This window comes from Stenella coeruleoalba, assembly GCF_951394435.1.
Source record: "Stenella coeruleoalba genome assembly, chromosome: 8".
NCBI classification, from domain to species: Eukaryota; Metazoa; Chordata; class Mammalia; order Artiodactyla; family Delphinidae; genus Stenella; species Stenella coeruleoalba.
Window position 1 is genome coordinate 43620481 of NC_137154.1, and position 18444 is coordinate 43638924.

Consider the following 18444-nt stretch of genomic DNA (forward strand, 5'->3'; position numbering starts at 1 on the left):
TCCAGACTCTACCCAGATACAGTCACATTGGGGGTTAGGGCTTCAGAATATTAATTTGCAGGGGAGTACACAATTCAGTTCATAGCAAAGTGTCACTAAGGCGGTACAGTTTAACGGTCAAAGAGAATGGGACATGATTCACGTTTCACAGGTTTCTAAAATTTAATTTTCTCCTTTCTGATGACAGTTCCTCAGGTTATCTAGTTTCCCTCTGGACCTTAGTCCCAGAGAGTCTCGATCCCTGGCCCCATCTCAATAGCTGAAGTGGCCCCTGTTACTGGAATAGTCGCAGTCTACCCTTTTTTTTTCCTTGATCGTTCTCCTCATTACTCTATTTGTTTCTTTTCGTTAGCCAGTTCATACTTCTTTTCTGGGAAGATATAAAGTATAAATTAAAGAAATGATTTCCGTCAGTAGCTTTTGGCTTCCTTTTTTACATACCATCAGTTTATAGTGGTACTATTTGTATTTTTTCACAGGAACATATTACACTTAATAACAAGGAAACAGTGACTGAACAATGTTTCCTTCCTACAGGAGCTTAATATTTTTCTCATATAATATGTATTACTCTGTGTCTGAGGATTTTACCTTTTCTGTCATTTAAGTAACCTTAAGAACTGACTTTTATCAAATTTAAGACATTATATCCTTTGAGTAAGAAACCAACATGAAAGTAATCAATTTGCCAAAAGAGAGTGTTGAACTAAGTTAAGTTGTAAAGCCCTGAAAATACCAGATTATAATGAAAATATCTCCTTAACCATGACTGCAGTGGTTAAAATTTAATGCAACATTAACGGTGAAGTATGGCTCTTCTAAGGGTCGCTGCTCCCACTTTGTGAAAGCTAAGGTTGGATTTATGCTACCAACAGCAATCTATATGCATGGAAATATGCAGCTTAGGTTTTAAAAATTCCCAGCACATAAAAAGGCCATTTGCTCTGTTTCATGTATTTATTAGTTTGTAATGATAACCATGACCTCCAGAGGCTGGACATTTTCTGGGAGCTAATGATCTGTCAGGGTTAGAGGCTCGCAGCTTCATGCTGAGACCATTAATCAGCCTACCAGCCCTTAACTTTTGGGCAACACCCTCTTTCATCAGTCATCGTGACTCAGGTCCTGCAAGCCAGAGCATGGGGTTTGGAAGGCCTACCCTGTGGGCTGGCTTTGCTGAATACCACGGCCCACTGCTCTCCTACCAATGTAAATCAGTGTCAGGAACTTCATACCGCAGAGACCATATATTCTATGATTGTCACTCTTCAAAGGCCTTGAGTCTGTATCACAAAAGATCAGAGTGTGGGACCCATCATCATTAACTCCCTCTTCAAGCCATTGGTCAAGCTGTATTAAAAACATTTCAAACTGTTTCATATAATTGAACCCGATTAAATAAATGTTTTAAATAATTTAAAAACCATGATGGATTTTGTAAACAGGAATATCACAAATGAGCCAAATATTCCATTGCTTTTCTTACAACTCTATTACGATGAGCTGAACTCTAGGGCGGGTTATCTGTTGATAGCACACCAAGTTCCTACATCTCTCTTTCTGGAAGGTCTCAGAACACTAAAGCTGAGAAAACCAGGGGACTTTTCCTCTTGAGGCTGCTCCCCCTAATTCCAGCTTAACCCTCACAGGCCTCTTTAGAGAGTTCATCTTTCATGACCTCCCTGTGGCCTGTTGACCACATCTTCCCTCTGGACACCGCTGTTCTTTCATTCAACAAGAATTCATTCAGCACCTACAAGACACCAGTCACTAGTCTTTTCATTTGGCTTCTGGGCCATCTTTCACCTTTTCGACGAATCCTCTTTTCCTTCCCTGTTTGCTCTCTGTCTTTTCATCCTTGGTGTTGTCCAGGGCTCTTGTTTGTCCTTCTTCTTCCCTCTCGATTTTTCTTTTTTCTTTTTTGGCAGTGTTTTGAGGTACACTTAACATACCACAAAAATCACCCATTTTAAGTGTACAGTTTGATGAGTTCGGGTAAATGTACGCAGTTGTGCAACCACCATCACCATAAAGTTTTGGAACATTTCCATCACTCCACAAAGTTTCTTCCTGCCCTATCTCTAGTTCCAAAGCCACTCATCTGCTTCTTGTTGCTACTGTTTTGCCTTTTCTAGAATTTCATAAAAAATGGAATTATTGAATATGTTCTCTTTTGGGTCTGGTTTCTTTCACTTAGCATGATGTTTTAGAGATTCATCCACATTACTGAGTGTATCGGTAGTTTATTCCTTTTTATTGCTCAGTAGTATTCCACAGTATGGATTTACCACTTTCTGTTTTGTCCATAGGTCTTTTTTTTTAAATTGGGGTGTAGTTGTTTTACAATGTTGTGTTAGTTTCTACTGTACAGTGAAGTGGAGTTCGCTGTGCTATACAGCATGTTCTCATTAGTTATCCCATCTAGAGTACTTTTAATTTCATTTATTGTGTTGTTCATCGTTGCTTGTTTCATCTTTAGTTCTTCTAGGTCCTTGTTAACTGATTCTTGCAATTTGTCCATTCTATCTCCAAGATTTCGGATCAACCTTACTATCATTATTCTGAATTCTTTTTCAGGTAGACTGCCTATTTCCTCTTCATTTGTTAGGTCTGGTGGGTTTTTATCTTGCTCCTTCATCTGCTGTGTGTTTTTCTGTCTTTTCATTTTGCTTATCTTACTGTGTTTGGGGTCTCCTTTTTTGCAGGCTGAAGGTTCGTAGTTCCTGTTGTTTTTTGTGTCTGTCCCCAGTGGCTAAGGTTGGTTCGGTGGGTTGTGTAGGCTTCCTGGTGGAGGGTACTAGTGCCTGTGTTCTGGTGGATGAGGCTGGATCTTGTCTTTCTGGTGGGCAGGTCCACGTCTGGTGGTGTGTTTTGGGGTGTCTGTAGACTTATTATGATTTTGGGCAGCCTCTCTGCTAATGGGTGGGGTTGTGTTCCTGTCTTGCTAGTTGTTTGGCATAGGATGTCCAGCACTGTAGCTTGCTGGTCGTTGAGTGAAGCTGGGTGCTGGCGTTGAGATGGAGATCTCTCGGAGATTTTTGCTGTTTGATATTATGTGCAGCTGGGAGACCTCTTGTTGACCAGTGTCCTGAAGTTGGCTCTCCCACCTCAGACGCACAGCACTGACTCCTGCCTGCAGCACCAAGAGCCTTTCATCCACAGGGCTCCTTAATTTGGGATGATTCGTTGTCTATTCAGGTATTCCACAGATGCAGGGTATATCAAGTTGATTGTGGAGCTTTAATCCGCTGCTTCTGAGGCTGCTGGGAGAGATTTCCCTTTCTCTTCTTTGTTCTCACAGTTCCCAGGGGCTCAGCTTCGGATTTGGCCCCGCCTGTGCGTGTAGGTTGCCGGAGGGCGTCTGTTCTTTGCTCAGACAGGACGGGGTTAAAGGAGCCGCTGATTCGGAGGCTTTGGCTCACCCAGGCCGGGGGTAGGGAGGGGCACGGAGTGCGGGGCGGGCCTGCAGCGGCAGAGGCCGGCGTGACGCTGCAGCCTGAGGCGCGCCGTGCGCTCTCCCGGGGGAGCCGTCCCTGGATCCCGGGACCCTGGCAGTGGCGGGCTGCACAGGCTCCCCGGAAGGGCGTGTGGCTAGTGACCTGTGTTCGCACACAGGCCTCCTGGCGGCGGCAGCAGCGGCCTTAGCGTCCCATGTCCGTCTCTGGGCTCCGCACTCTTAGCCGCGGCTCGCGCCCGTCCCTGGAGCTCTCTCAAGCAGCGTTCTTAATCCCCTCTCCTCGTGCACCAGGAAACAAAGAGGGACGTAAAAGTCTCTTGCCTCTTCGGCAGGTCCAGACCCCTCCCCGGACTCTCTCCCGGCCAGCCGCGGCGCACCAACGCCCTGCAGGCTGTGTTCACGCCGCCAACCTCAGTCCTCTCCCGGCGCTCCGACAAAAGCCGGAGCCTCAGCTCCCAGCCCCGCCCGCCCTGGCGGGCGAGCAGACAAGCCTCTCGGCTGGTGAGTGCCGGTCGGCCCGATCCTCTGCGCTGGAATCTGTCCGCTTTGCCCTCCGCACCCCTGTTGCTGTGCTCTCCTCCGCGGCTCCCAAGCTCCCCGACTCCGCCTCCCGAAGTCTCCACCCGCGAAGGGGCTTCCTAGTGTGTGGACACTTTTCCTCCTTCACAGCTCTCTCCCGCTGGTGCAGGACCCGTTCCTATCCTTTTGTCTCTGTTTAGTTTTTTCTTTTGCCCTAACCAGGTACGTGGGGGGTTCCTTGCCTTTTGGGAGGTCTGAGGTCTTCTGCCAGCGTTCAGTAGGTGCTCCGTAGGAGTTGTTCCACGCGTAGATGTATTTCTGGTGTATCTGTGGAGAGGAAGGTGATCTCCGCGTCTTACTCTTCCGCCATCTTCCCGGAAGTCTTGTCATCAGTTGACTCCAAATTTGATTTTGATGCCTGCTTCTCCAAACACAGCTAACCTTCATTTGAGAATAGCTTACTGGTTGGAATCATTGACTCGATCAGCCGTTCTGTTACGGCGTCGCCTGAGGGCAGGGCGTCCTGTCCGGGGCTCCTCTCCTCGGTCCCGGAGGCACCGGAGGGGCTGGCCTCGTGTCAGGGCTTCCAGGTCAGGTGCAGTCGCCTGAGGGCCGGGCGTCGGCTCTGAGTCATGCAGGGCGCTGGGCGCTCGCTTCCTCTGCTCAGCGTCACGGGATTCAGCTGGCGTCTGAGGCCTAGGTGACAGCTTCAACCCAGGTTTACGTCTGTGCCCCAGGTTTAAGACTTGGGGGGTTTACGTCTGAGGGTTTACTTCCGGAACCCAGTTTAACATCTGGGCCGGGTTTACCCTCATTAGTTATCTATTTCATACGTATTAGTGTATATATGTTAATCCGAATCTCCCAATTCATCCTACCCCTCCTTGGTGTCCATACATTTGTTCTCTACGTCTATGTCTCTGTTTCTGCCTTGCAAACTGGTTCATCTGTACCATTTTTTCTAGATTCCACGTATTTGTGTTAATATACAATATTTGTTTTTCTCTTTCTGACTTCACTCTGTATGACAGTCTCTAGGTCCATACACATCTCTACAAATGACCCATTTTCATTCCTTTTTATGCCTGAGTAATATTCCATTGTGTATATGTACAACATCTTTATCCATTCGTCTGTCGATGGGCATTTAGGGTGCTTCCATGACCTGGCTGTTGTAAATAGTGCTGCAATGAACATTGGGGTGCATGTGTCTCTTTGAATTATGGTTTTCTCTGGGTATATGCCCAGTGGTGGGATTGCTGGGTCATATGGTAATTCTATTTTTAGTTTTTTAAGGAACCTCCATACTGTTCTCCATAGTGGCTGTATCAATTTGCATTCCCACCAACAGTGCAAGAGGGTTCCCTTTTCTTCACACCCTCTCCAGCATTAATTGTTTGTAGATATTTTGATGATGGCCATTCTAACTGGTGTGAGGTGATACCTCATTGTAGTTTTGATTTGTATTTCTCCAATAATTAGTGATGTTGAGCACCTTTTCATGTGCCTCTTGGCCATCTGTATATCCATAGGTCTTAAACTTTTAACCCATGCTGTTCCTCAGTCTCCCAATTTGTAAAGTGGGTACAATAATGGTAACTTACTTAGAACAGAGTCTGGCAAATATTAAGTTCTCTGTTAGCTCATATTATTATATTTAATTATCTACTCATGGGTGGTACAAGTGTTTTACCATAAGGGACTCAAACCAAGAACTTCCAGGGCAGAGTTTGACTTCCTGTTTGTCAGTATAGTACCAATGGTGGGGCTCTCTACACCTTCCTGTTGGGGCTGGAGGCAGAAGGGGAGGCCAGGGAGTATCTGGGGAGTGTGGGGCAGCTCTGGGAGAGGGGAGTACTGCAGGCTCGGGGGAGGAAGGATGGGGCAGGAATGGGTGGAAGAGCAGGACAGCAGGGTGCGTAGGGGAATGGGGAGGGCCTCAGGGTCAGAGGGTGGGGCCTGGGGTGGGCACGGCAGGGGGCCTTTGGCCACAGGTGCTTTGGCTCAGCCTCTTCCCCTTACCCAGGGTGGAGTCACAGCCCCAGGGTCATTCCCAGCCTACTGTGCTCCTTTCTCCCTGGAAAGGCCAGCAGGGTAAGTGAGAGAGGGGCGTGGCCACAGGTTCTGAGACCGAGCTTTGCCCCTCTGCCTCTTTTCCCTGGTTTTAGGGCTATAGGGAGCCCAGGCTGTTGCATGGTCCTGATGAGCAGAAAATTGAAGACAACCAAGTTCTGTGCCACGATTCCTCACCCTCAGCCCGAGGAAGGCGTGAGAGACCAGTACTCTGTCACAGCTTTTTGATACACAGTGAAGAAGGGAAATATCTTCTACACTAAGTGTGGTGGGCGTTTAGTTTTTAGGAAATGTCTTTATTAAAATATTAAGGAGAAGAGATAGGATCACATCCACTCCTAGGTCACTTCTTCAAATACACAGAAAGTATTTAGATTTCAAAAACACTCTTCAGTGGGAGGGGTGCTGAGCTGGGAATCAGGGTAGTCCATACTCTCATAACTAGGGTCCTTCTGTTACCTCAAATGAGTCAGTTAACTTTCTGGGCTTCCCTCATTGTGTAAACTGTAGAATGGATGATCTCCAAGACTTTTCAGTCCTGTGATTCTATAAAAGGCAGCCTGGTAGAGCTGAATAGCCTCAGTTTGTACACCCTTAATCACATGGGATGGCTGCAAACCTCCCATCCCTTCGACAGTGAACAGTTGCTACGACAAAGAGAGCTGGGAGTGCTCAAGGTGCCATGGCAAGGAGCCCCCTGTGTTCAGGAGCTCCCATCGGCAGGGACTAGAGAAGCCTACCTTTCCTTCCTGACCTCAGGGTCTGGAAGAATGGATACTAGATGTGTGATGTCCTGGGATCTCAGCAGAAGAAGGAGGAGGCTATGTTTTGAGAGGCAGGGAAGGCTCTCAGAGTGCGACGAGGAGACAGAGGGAGCAAGAACCAGGCTGGTGTGGTAGGGGCGTCACTGGGACCAGGACAGGGGCGTCACTGGACAGGCGTATGACATACTTCTGCGGTTCCAGGGAACAGACATCAACAGCTGTTTGTAGGTCAGGTCAAGCACCTATCCCCAACCAGGTGTTCTAACATGATAAGCCCACCTTATCAAAAAGCCCTGTGTAATTGTGATTTCCCTGAAGGGAAGGGGACAAGGGGCGGGACATGATATGTGGACTCTTTCAGGGCTGGATCTTATTCATTTGTTTCTCCAAAAGTCCCTAGTAGAGAGCTTTGCACATAGTTGATTCTCATTTGTATTTTTAAAGTTAATTCCAGAATCACAGAATAAAAAGCATGGTGAACTCTTCCCCACCTCCCTCACAAACACCCCTCCCCAAACAAACAAACAAACACCCAAAACAAAACAAAAAAACAACCAAACTCTGATAAAAACAACAGAAACCCTTCTTTTGCTCATATGAACCTTGGTGGCTGTAGTTCTTTTAAGATAACAAAGGCTCTCATGCCTTTTGTAGGCCATTCCTGCAATATTGAGTTCCATTCTGGGCAACACTTTTGAAGAGGGATTTTATTGATAGCTCCAACATGTCCAAGAGAGAATGATGATTAGAAGCAAGATGATTAGAATCCTATAGATCATGCCCTATGAGGAGCATTTGGGCATATGCAAACTGCAGGGACATAGCACTCAGTGGGGAGGTGACAGCTGCCTTCAAAAGAAGTGAAAGGCTGGTGGGAGGGAGGAGGACTTGTGTTATATTTCTCAAGTGAGGAGAAACTGGAGGGGGCTAATATGGGCTAACATGACTGAGAACCTTTTAATGACTAGAACAGTCCAGAAATGGAATGAGATGCCCCAGGAGGCCTTGATTTACAATCAAGGGAGGTGTTTATTCAGAGGCTGGAGTCCAGGTGTGGGAATTATTATAGGAGAATAGATGCAAAGGATGAAAAATTAGAGGAAAAAGACTTCTAAGGTGACTTCCAGACATCTGCTTGTATGTGTTAAGCTTTGGTTAAGAATATCTGATCTCAGTTGATTCACTGAAGATCTCTTCCTGTTTCTAAGCCACAGGAGTAGGGGGTTGGGAAGTCTGAACAGTTGGGGTTCAGGTGGGGAGACTAAAGAACTATAAATAGGAGGGTAATAGGGTGAGAAAGAGCCCAAGAAAGAGGTTGCTTAGCCCACTTCATGAGGTTTTGTTTGTTTATTTTGTTCTGAAATCAGTTCTGTTTATGGAGACGTGCCGTGTGGCTTAGGTCCCTTCTGTAAACCACACTCTATTTATGTGTTGCCAACCCCATGAGTTGGAGGGGTAGGTTTAAAGATGAGATGACAAGCAGTTTAAATTAACCAGTGGAATCTAGACTCGTGTTCTATTTTTATTCCTTCTCTGTTATTGTGTAGGTCAATTGGGAGAGGTTTGATTCACATACCCAGCATGCTTCTCTTGCCTTGTCCTTTAGTTGTTTTGTCAGCCTTATTGGATTTTGTTTTGATTGGAGGCCGGCTTCATAGTCTGGGGTTTATCTTTACATAATACAATGTGCTAAAGACAAAGCTATTCTGCCTGCAACCACTGCCTAATTGTCCAGACATTTCCTCCCTCAACTTACGTTACAGCTGCATCTGGCACATCGCATAGCATCCTTTCTCATTTATTGCTATGGGATGTGAAAGCATTTTGGAAGCAGAAACACACTATACAAGAGTAAATTACTATTATGGATAATATGCAGTTCTTAGGGGAAGTTTATGTAGATACTTACCAGTACCTTAGCAGCAGAACATGGCTTTGTTGGTTTTATGATACAGTGTTAGGTGGATACAGCTTGTTACTGTAAATTGGCACCTTTAATTTTTGGTGACTTGATATGTCTGTAGCTTTAAAATGACTTTTCTCCTAGATGCAGATGAAGTTTCATCATTGGTCCTTTGCTTTCTTAATCAAAACATCACATACCCCTTTGATACATTTTATCAAACAGAAACATTCCCTTCTTTAAACTTCACTAAGTTGGCAAATTGACAACAGGAACCTTCTTTTCCCTGCACTTTAGAGCACATGCTTGGGAAAGTAACCATTTCTACCTAAAGTACATCAAGTCACTACCCCTTACAGCTGAGTCATCTTACAGTTTTGCTAGACATATCTAATACTATTTATATTGCAATGAAATTATTGTAATGTGGACTATGTATAATATCACTAAGAGAATACTTACGATTTACTTTTAGATATAACAGTCTTTGGTCCTACCACCTATTATGTATTTGCTCATTTAGTACTGACTTTCTCCTTTTCAAGGACCTATATCTCCCCTTCTCTAACAAACCTCCTTGAGGTATGACCATAGATAATACCTAGTGTAGGTCTGTGTGCATACAGTGACCACTTAAATGTTTATTACATGGATGAATGTAGCTTACTGTTGTCTATCTTATTTTAAGTCTCGTCAATTGTAACTAGGTGAGCACCAGTGTGATAACCAGTGACTATAAGGCAAAATTCAGAACAAGTCATCATTATAGAAAAGATACAGCTAGAAAATCAAATAAGACATGAAAAATCCCATGAAGCATCAAAATAAGCTTCAGCTGTGTAAGGAAAATGAAGATATGAGGCTATATTCAGGAAATCTGAATTTTTTGAAAAACATGTCTAACATTTCCAATGCCTTGTCTTGTAAAAAGAGTAAAACTCCTAAAAACAAACATTCTAAATATGACAAAAAGGGTCTAGGCAATATCAAACCAAAAAAAGATTACATTTATCAGCATCCAACCTTTTCTCTTTCATCTTCAGTCTTATCTGTTGTTGATAAGAAAAGAAAGAAGAAGAAAACACATTTTAAAAATCTTAGCCAAGACTCATTGTCAGACATAACTAGTAAAAGCTTTTATAGAAACCTCATCTCTCCCCCAGAAAGTGAAATCAAGGTAAGGCCAAAAGAGCTGTGTAAATGTTTATATGTTTGCCTGTCCAGAGGAACAGTAACCACCAGGTAGCCAGTACTTCTAGAGACAATTGCAGTGAAGATCTTAAAACTGTTTCATACTGTTTTGATGATGGGATCCTAGCAGATTCCAAAAAGCAGAAAAGGCACACAAGGAAATCATTGTTGGCCTTGTATTAGGAGTTGCCATCCCTGAAATAAATAGCTGTCCTCATAACATAGAGCTTCCTTTGTCACCCAATCCATCTGTGCTGGAATTGAAAACATGTAACTCAGAAGATGAATTTTGGGTGGAGACCCTGAAAGATAAGAAGGCTTCTCAAACCCTGAAAAAATAGGCAGCCGTTTTGATCACAGTCAAGAGATTTTTCTAACTCAAAAGACTTAAAAAAATTTTTGGACTTGTCCCCAGTAGTCACTGTAGTTATTTGTCCTTAACAGCTCCTAAGCATGTCAGAGCTAAAAGTGGGGAAGGGGGTCAGCATTTTGTGATTCTATAGAAATTGGGCAGAGATCTTTACATGGAGAAACAGTTCAAGAGTACAGCTACCAGACCCAGAGGAACCTAAGATCCTCTAAGAGAATCAGGAGCCATGTGGGCACCCAAGAGAAGACCAGTCAGACTTCTTTAGTTCTGCAACCAGAGTTATCCGCTTGCTCTTCAGAAAGAAAGAAAGTAGGCTTAGATAGATAGCCTCTGGGTTTGAGTTTGACTAGAAGAAACAAGTCTTGGCTAAAAGGACCTGGGAGTGTATTTTGTAACATGCTAGAGGCTAACGATGGAGTTCATATGATTCCTAAAAATGTTCTGGAGACTGTGAGCCTTAAAGAAGACAATAATGGAGACTTAGGTATAATGATTAAAGTCCTTAGCGATTATAACCAGATGGGAAAACGTGTTTGCAACAAGTTGCAAGAAACAGATGAGATAAAATATATTCAGACAAAATTGAATTCATTCTTTTTCTTAAAAAGTGAGCATTTTGGGGACTTCCCTGGTGGCACAGCGGTTAAGAATCCACCTGCCAATGCAGGGGACACAGGTTCGAGCCCTGGTCCAGGAAGATCCCACATGCCACAGAGCAACTAAGCCTGTGCGCCACTACTGAGCCTGCACTCTAGAGCCCGCAAGCCACAACTATGGAAGCCTGCACACCTAGAGCCCGTGCTCGGCAGCAAAAGAAGCCACCACAATAAGAAGCCTGCGCATGGCAATGAAAAGTAGCCCACACTCGCCGCAACTAGAGAAAGCCTGTGTGCAGCAACGAAGACCCAATGTAGCCAAAAATAAATTTAAAAAAAAAGAAAAGTGAGCATTTTTATTCCTGAAGAGTTTTTAGTGAGAATAAAAACAGAGACAAAGAGAAATGTTTAAATCCAGAAATTACTCAGGAATATGAGCTAATCCAAAATACAAAGCAGAGTTTTTCAGCTTTTATATTTGTGATATTTGTACTATGAAAACAAAAAATTCCTAGCATGATATACACACATGCAAGTACATACATATATAATTTTGAATTTTAGAATGGTTTCTGTTGTTATTGTTTTAATTGGAAGAAAATGGGTTGGAGAACTAGGGAAACAACAATTTCTTGGGATGTTAACATTGAGTTATGAGCAAATCTAGATAAGGCAATGTCAACTGAACTCCATCTTCAGTAAGAATAGAAAATAGTAATATTAGTTGTCTACTGTTCCAGAAAAAAAAGTTGTGTGTTTTTTTTTAAGTAATAATCCTCAGTGTGAATGTTTATTTCTAGGAAACAATTAAGTGAATAGTAAAAAAAAATGTTCATTGTTGATTTACAAGTAGGGATTTTTATAAAAATCACCATATTTTATTTTATTTTTCTCTAAAAATGTTGGTGTCTTGTAGACAGCCTGGGTTTAGGTTTCTTTACCGTATGAGAAATAGTTATTTAAACAAAACTCAGAGTTTGATCCTTAGCTATCGAATTAAATACTGTGCTTATTCGAAAGCATTATGCAGTTTAGAAATATGAGCACTTTTAGACAAATAGATGGCTGCTTAAATTGCTGATTACATTGCCTAGGCTTTTTTTTTGCTGCTGTTTAAGCAGTAAAATTTATGTTACTCCAAGTATTTCTTTAAAGCTCACTGTTTGGGAATGTGGGATCTTAAATATTATATGTACATTATTCATGTGTTATAATGAACAATATTTTACAGCTACCTTGACAAATGTGAGAGTAGATATATCATCACATATAGTCTTAACTGTTTTTGGAAAGTTATTATTTTTTAAAATATGTTTTTTTTTAAAAAGTAAATTTATTTATTAATTTATGGCTGCGTTGGGTCTTCGTTGCTGTGCACAGGCTTTCTCTAGTTGTGGTAAATAGGGGCTACTCTTTGCTGCAGTGCTTGGGCTTCTCACTGCAGTGGCTTCTCTTGCTGTGGAGCACAGGCTCTAGGCACACGGGCTTCAGGTTGTGGCACACAGGCTCAGTAGTTGTGGCACACAGGCTTAGTTGCTCCGTGGCATGTGGGATCTTCCTGGACCAGGGCTTGAACCCGTGTCCCCTGCATTGGCAGGAGGATTCTTAACCACTGTGCCACCAGGGAAGTCCCTTAAATATGGTTTTTATGTTTTCCATAATATACAATATTTTTCTGTTCTCATTCATAAACATGAAAACATGTTAGAGGTGGGCACAAATGTTCCTTTTGTGAGCTCACTGGAAAACTGACTAAAGCACTTTCAATTTGTAGAACGTATTACTTGTCAGATTTTTTGGCTCTTCATACAATTTAGAAGCAACTCTCTGATTATGGTAAACACTAATTTCCAAAATTTTAATGATGACTTTAGTTGTCAAACCTCATTTGAAGTGAAGCTTGTGAAAGAGATAAAGTTGTGGGTCTTTCCTTTTCCTTTTCTTTTCCTCTACAGTCATTCCAAGGTAGAAATGCTTACTCTGCCTGGATTTCCACTAGTCCACATAGCCTTTGAGTCCCTTGGTATATGTGAAAAGTGAAAAGCTACAATCAGCGAAGAATACTTTAGGTGGGCGTACTTGGTTATGTGTGCATGTGCCATAAACACTGAACAGTGGCACCAAAACTCTCCTTCTGTGCTGCATGGATGATCGGTCAATGTGTCAGCCAAAAACAAGAACAATGCTACACCCTCAGAAGCCCCTCTTCCCTGTGTCAGACAGGTCTTATCCCTCCTGTTTATTTTGCCGGCAAAGGCTTGCTAAATAGCATTTGGAGAGGAGGATATCTTTTCCTTCTGACAAAGCTGTATCATCCCCTATAAATTGCCCCCTGGATCAGCATCATCACAGAACCACAGTAGAAAAAACAGAGAAGCATGGGGCAAAAAAGGTGTGAAGCTAATAGGAGTAAAATGTGCCATGTACTGCCTAAATCATAAGTTCACAGACACCCCAAAAAACACCACCAGATGCGATCCTGCTTACCAAAAAGACAAGATCCAGCCTCATTCACCAGAATACAGGCACCAGTCCCCTCCACCAGGAAGCCTAAACAACGCACTGAACCAAACTTACCCACTGGGGGCAGACACCAAAAACAACGGGAACTATGAAACTGCAGACTGGAAAAAGGTTGCCCCAAACACAGTAAGTTAAGCAAAATGAGAAGAGAGAGAAACATACAGCAGATGAAGGAGCAAGGTAAAAACCCTCCAGACCAAAAAAATGAAGAGGAAATAGGCAGTCTACCTGAAAAAGAATTCAGAGTAATGATAGTAAAGATGATCCAAAATCTTGGAAATAGAATGCAAAAAAATACAACAAACGTTTAATAAGGACGTTTAAAGCAGAATAAAGAAAAAAGAATGAAAAGAATTGAGGACAGTCTCAGAGACCTCTGGGACAATATTAAATGCACCAACATTCAAATTATAGGGGTGCCAGAAAAAGAAGAGAAAAAAAAAGGGACTGAGAAAATATTTGAAGAGATTATAGTTGAAAACTTCCCTAATATGGGAAAGGAAATAGTCAATAAAGTTCAGGAAGTGCAGAAAGTCCTATACAGGATAAATCCAAGGAGAAACATGCCAAGACACATATTAATCAAGCTATCAAAAATTAAAAACAAAGAAAAAATATTGAAAGCAGCAAGGGAAAAGCAACAAACAAAATACAAGGGAATCCCCATAAGGTTAACAGCTGATCTTTCAGCAGAAGCTCTGCAAGCCAGAAGGGAGTGACAGGACATATTTAAAGTGATGAAAGGGAAAAACCTACAACCAAGATTACTCTATCCAGCAAGGATCTCATTCAGGTTTGACGGAGAAATTAAAACCTTTACAGACAAGCAAAAGCTAAGAGAATTCAGCATCACCAAACCAGCTTTACACGAAATGCTAAAGGAACTTCTCTAGGCAGGAAACAGAAGAAAAGGAAAAGACTTACAGTAACAAACCCAAAACAATTAAGAAAATGGTAACAGGAACATATCTATAATTACCATAAAGGTAAATGGATTAAATGCTCCAACCAAAAGACATAGACTGGCTGAATGGATACAAAAACAAGACCTGTATATAACCTATCTACAGTAGACCCACTTCAGATGTAGGGACACATATAGACCAAAAGTGAGGGATGGAAAAAGACATTTCATGCAAATGGAAATCACAAGAAAGCTGGAGTAGCCATACTCATATCAGACAAAATAGACTTTAAAAGTAAGACTATTACAAGACACAAAGAAGGACACTACATAATGATCAAGGGATCAATCCAAGAAGAAGATATAAAAATTGTAAATATTTATGCACCCAACATAGGAGCACCTCAATACATAAGGCAAAGGCTAACAGCCATAAAATGGGAAATTGATATTCAACAGTAACACAATAATAGTAGGAGACTTTAACACCCCACTTTCACCAATGGCCAGATCATCCAAAATGAAAATAAATAAGGAAACACAAGCTATAAAAGACAGATTAGATCAGATAGACTTAATTGACATTTTGGAACATTCCATCCAAAAACAACAGAATACACTTTCTTCTCAAGTGCTCATGGAACATTCTCCAGGATAGATCGTATCTTGGGTCACAAATTAAGCCTTGGTAAATTTAAGAAAATTGAAATTGTATTAATTATCTTTTCTGACCACAATGCTCTGAGAGTACATATCAATTACAGGAAAAAATCTGTAAAAAATACAAACACATGGAGGCTAAACAATACACTACTTAATAACCAAGAGATCACTGAAGAAATCAAAAATACCTAGAAACAAATGACAATGAAAACACAATGACCCAAAACCTATGGGATGCAGCAAAAGCAGTTCTAAGAGGGAAGTTTATAGTAATACAAGCCTACCTCAAGAAACAAGAAACATCTCAAATAAACAACCTAAACTTAAACCTAAAGCAATTAGAGAAAGAAGAAAAAAAAACCCCAAAGTTAGAAGAAAGAAAGAAATCATAAAGACCATAGCAGAAATAAATGAAATAGAAAAAAAGAAAACAAGAGCAAAGATCAATAAAACTAAAACTTGTTCTTTGAGAAGATAAACAAAATTGATAAACCATTTGCCAGACTCATCAAGAAAAAAAGGGAGAAGACTGAAATCAATAGAATTAGAAATGAAAAAGGAGAAGTAACAACTGACACTGCAGAAATACAAAGGATCATGAGAGATTACTATAAGCAACTCTATGCCAGTAAAATGGACAGCCTGGAAGAAATGGACAAATGCTTAGACAAGCACAAACTTCTGAGACTGAACCAGGAAGAAATAAAAAATATAAACAGACCAATCACAAGCACTGAAATTGAGACTGTGATTAAAAATCTTCCAACAAACAAAAGCCCAGGACCAGATGGCTTCACAGGCGAATTCTATCAAACATTTAGAGAAGAGCTAACACCTATCCTTCTCAAACTCTTCCAAAATACAGCAGAGGGAGGAACACTCCCAAACTCATTCTACGAGGCCACCATCACCCTGAGACTAAAACCAGACAAGATGTCACCAAAAAAGAAAACTACAGGCCAATATCACTAATGAACATAGATGCAAAAATCCTCAACAAAATACTAGCAAACAGACTCCAACAGCACGTTAAAAGGATCACACACCATGATCAAGTGGGGTTTATCCCAGGAATGCAAGGATTCTTCAATATACGCAAATCAATCAATGTGATACACCATATTAAAAAATTGAAGGAGAAAAACCATATGATCATCTCAATAGGTGCCGAAAAAGCTTTTGACAAAATTCAACACCCATTTATGATAAAAACCCTGTAGAAAGTAGGCATAGAGGGAACTTATCTCAGCATAATAAAGGCCATATATGACAAACCCACAGCCAACATCGGTCTCAATGGTGAAAAACTGAAACCATTTCCACTAAGATCAGGAACAAGCCAAGGTTGCCCACTCTCAACACTATTATTCAACATAGTTTTGGAAGTTTTAGCTACAGCAATCAGAGAAAAAAAAGAAATAAAAGGAATACAAATCAGAAAAGAAGAAGTAAAGCTGTCACTGTTTGCAGATGACATGTTACTATACATAGAGAATCCTAAAGATACTACCAGAAAACTACTAGAGCTAATCAATGAATTTGGTAAAGTAGCAGGATACAAAATTAATGCACAGAAATCTCTTGCTTTCTTATACTCTGATGATGAAAAATCTGAAAGAGAAATTAAGGAAACACTCCCATTTACCATTGCAACAAAAAGAATAAAATACCTAGGAATAAACCTACCTAAGGAGACAAAAGACCTCTATGCAGAAAACTATAAGACACTGGTGAAAGAAATTAAAGATGATACAGATAAAGAGATATACCATGTTCTTGGATTGGAAGAATCAACATTGTGAAAACGACTATACTACCCAAAGCAATCTACAGATTCAATGCAATCCCTTTCAAACTACCAATGACATTTTTCATAGAACTAGAACAAAAAATTTCACAATTTGTATGGAAGTACAAAAGACCCTGAATAGCCAAAGCAATCTTGAGAAAGTAAAACGGAGCTGGAGGAATCAGGCTCCCTGACTTCAGACTGTACTACAAAGCTACAGTAATCAAGACAGTATGGTACTGGCATAAAAACAGAAATATAGATCAATGGAACAGGATAGAAAGCCCAGAGATAAACCCACGCATATGTGGTCACCTTATTTTTGATAAAAAAGGAAGGAATTTACAATGGAGAAAAGAAGCCTCTTCAATAAGTGGTGCTGGGAAAACTGGACAGCTCCATGTAAAAGAATGAAATTAGAACACTCCCTAACACCATACACAAAAATAAACTCAAAATGGATTAGAGACCTAAATGTAAGGCCAGACATTATGAAACTCTTAGGGGAAAACATAGGCAGAACACTCTATGACATAAATCACAGCAAAATCCTTTTTGACCCACCTCCTAGAGAAATGGAAATAAAAACAAAAATAAACAAATGGGATGTAATGCAAGTTAAAAGCTTTTGCACAGCAAAGGAACCATAAATAAGATGAAAAGACAACCCTCAGAATGGGAGAAAATATTTGCAAACGAAGCAACTGACAAAGGATTAATCTGCAAAATACACAAGCAGCTCATGCAGCTCAATATCAAAAAAAACAAACAACCCAATCCAAAAATGGGCAGAAGACCTAAATAGACATTTCTCCAAAGTGGATATACAGATTGCCAACAAACACATGAAAGGATGCTCAATATCACTAATCATTAGAGAAATGCAAATCAAAACCACAATGAAGTATCACCTGACACAGGTCAGAATGGCCATCATCAAAAAATCTACAAACAATAAATGCTGGAGAGGGTGTGGAGAAAAGGGAACCCTCTTGCACTGTTGGTGGGAATGTAAATTGATACAGCCACTATGGAGAACAGTATGGAGGTTCCTTTAAAAACGAAAAACAGAACTACCATACGACCCAGCAATCCCACTGCTGGGCATATACCCTGAGAAAACCATAATTCAAAAAGATTCATGTACCACAATGTTCATTGCAGCTCTATTTACAGTAGCCATGACATGAAAGCAACCTAAGTGTCCCTCGACAGTTGAATGCATAAAGAAGATGTGGCACATATATACAGTGGAATATTACTCAGCCATAAAAAGAAAGGAAATTGAGTTATTTGTAGTGAGGTGGACGGACCTAGAGACTGTCATACAGAGTGAAGCAAGTCAGAAAGAGAAAAATAAGTACTGTATGCTAACACATATATATGGAATCTAAAAATAAAAAAGAAGAAGGTTCTGAAGAACCTAGGGAAAAGACAGGAATAAAGACGCAGATGTAGAGAATGGACTTGAGAACAAGGGGAAGGGGAAGGGGAAGGGTAGGCTGGGACGAAGTGAGAGAGTTGCATGGACATATATACACTACCAAATGTAAAATAGATAGCAAGTGGGAAGCAGCCTCGTAGCACAGGGAGATCAGCTTGGTGCTTTGTGACCACCTAGAAGGGTGGGATAGGGAGGGTGGGAGGGAGATGCAAAAGGGATGAGATTGGGGGATATATGGATATGTATAG

The 18444-nt window shown here is 41.4% G+C and overlaps 1 protein-coding gene across 2 annotated transcripts in view; it reads left to right on the plus strand.

Moving 5' to 3' along the window:
- The first annotated feature begins 3454 nt into the window (after positions 1 to 3454).
- GALNT18 (polypeptide N-acetylgalactosaminyltransferase 18) overlaps positions 3455 to 18444 on the plus strand; it is a 547599-nt gene continuing 532609 nt past the window's right edge. For both annotated transcript variants that reach the window (XM_079929173.1, XM_079929176.1), the window contains exon 1: positions 3455 to 3958. The gene's annotated coding sequence lies outside the window, so the exon portion shown is untranslated. The remainder of the gene's footprint in view (positions 3959 to 18444) is intronic.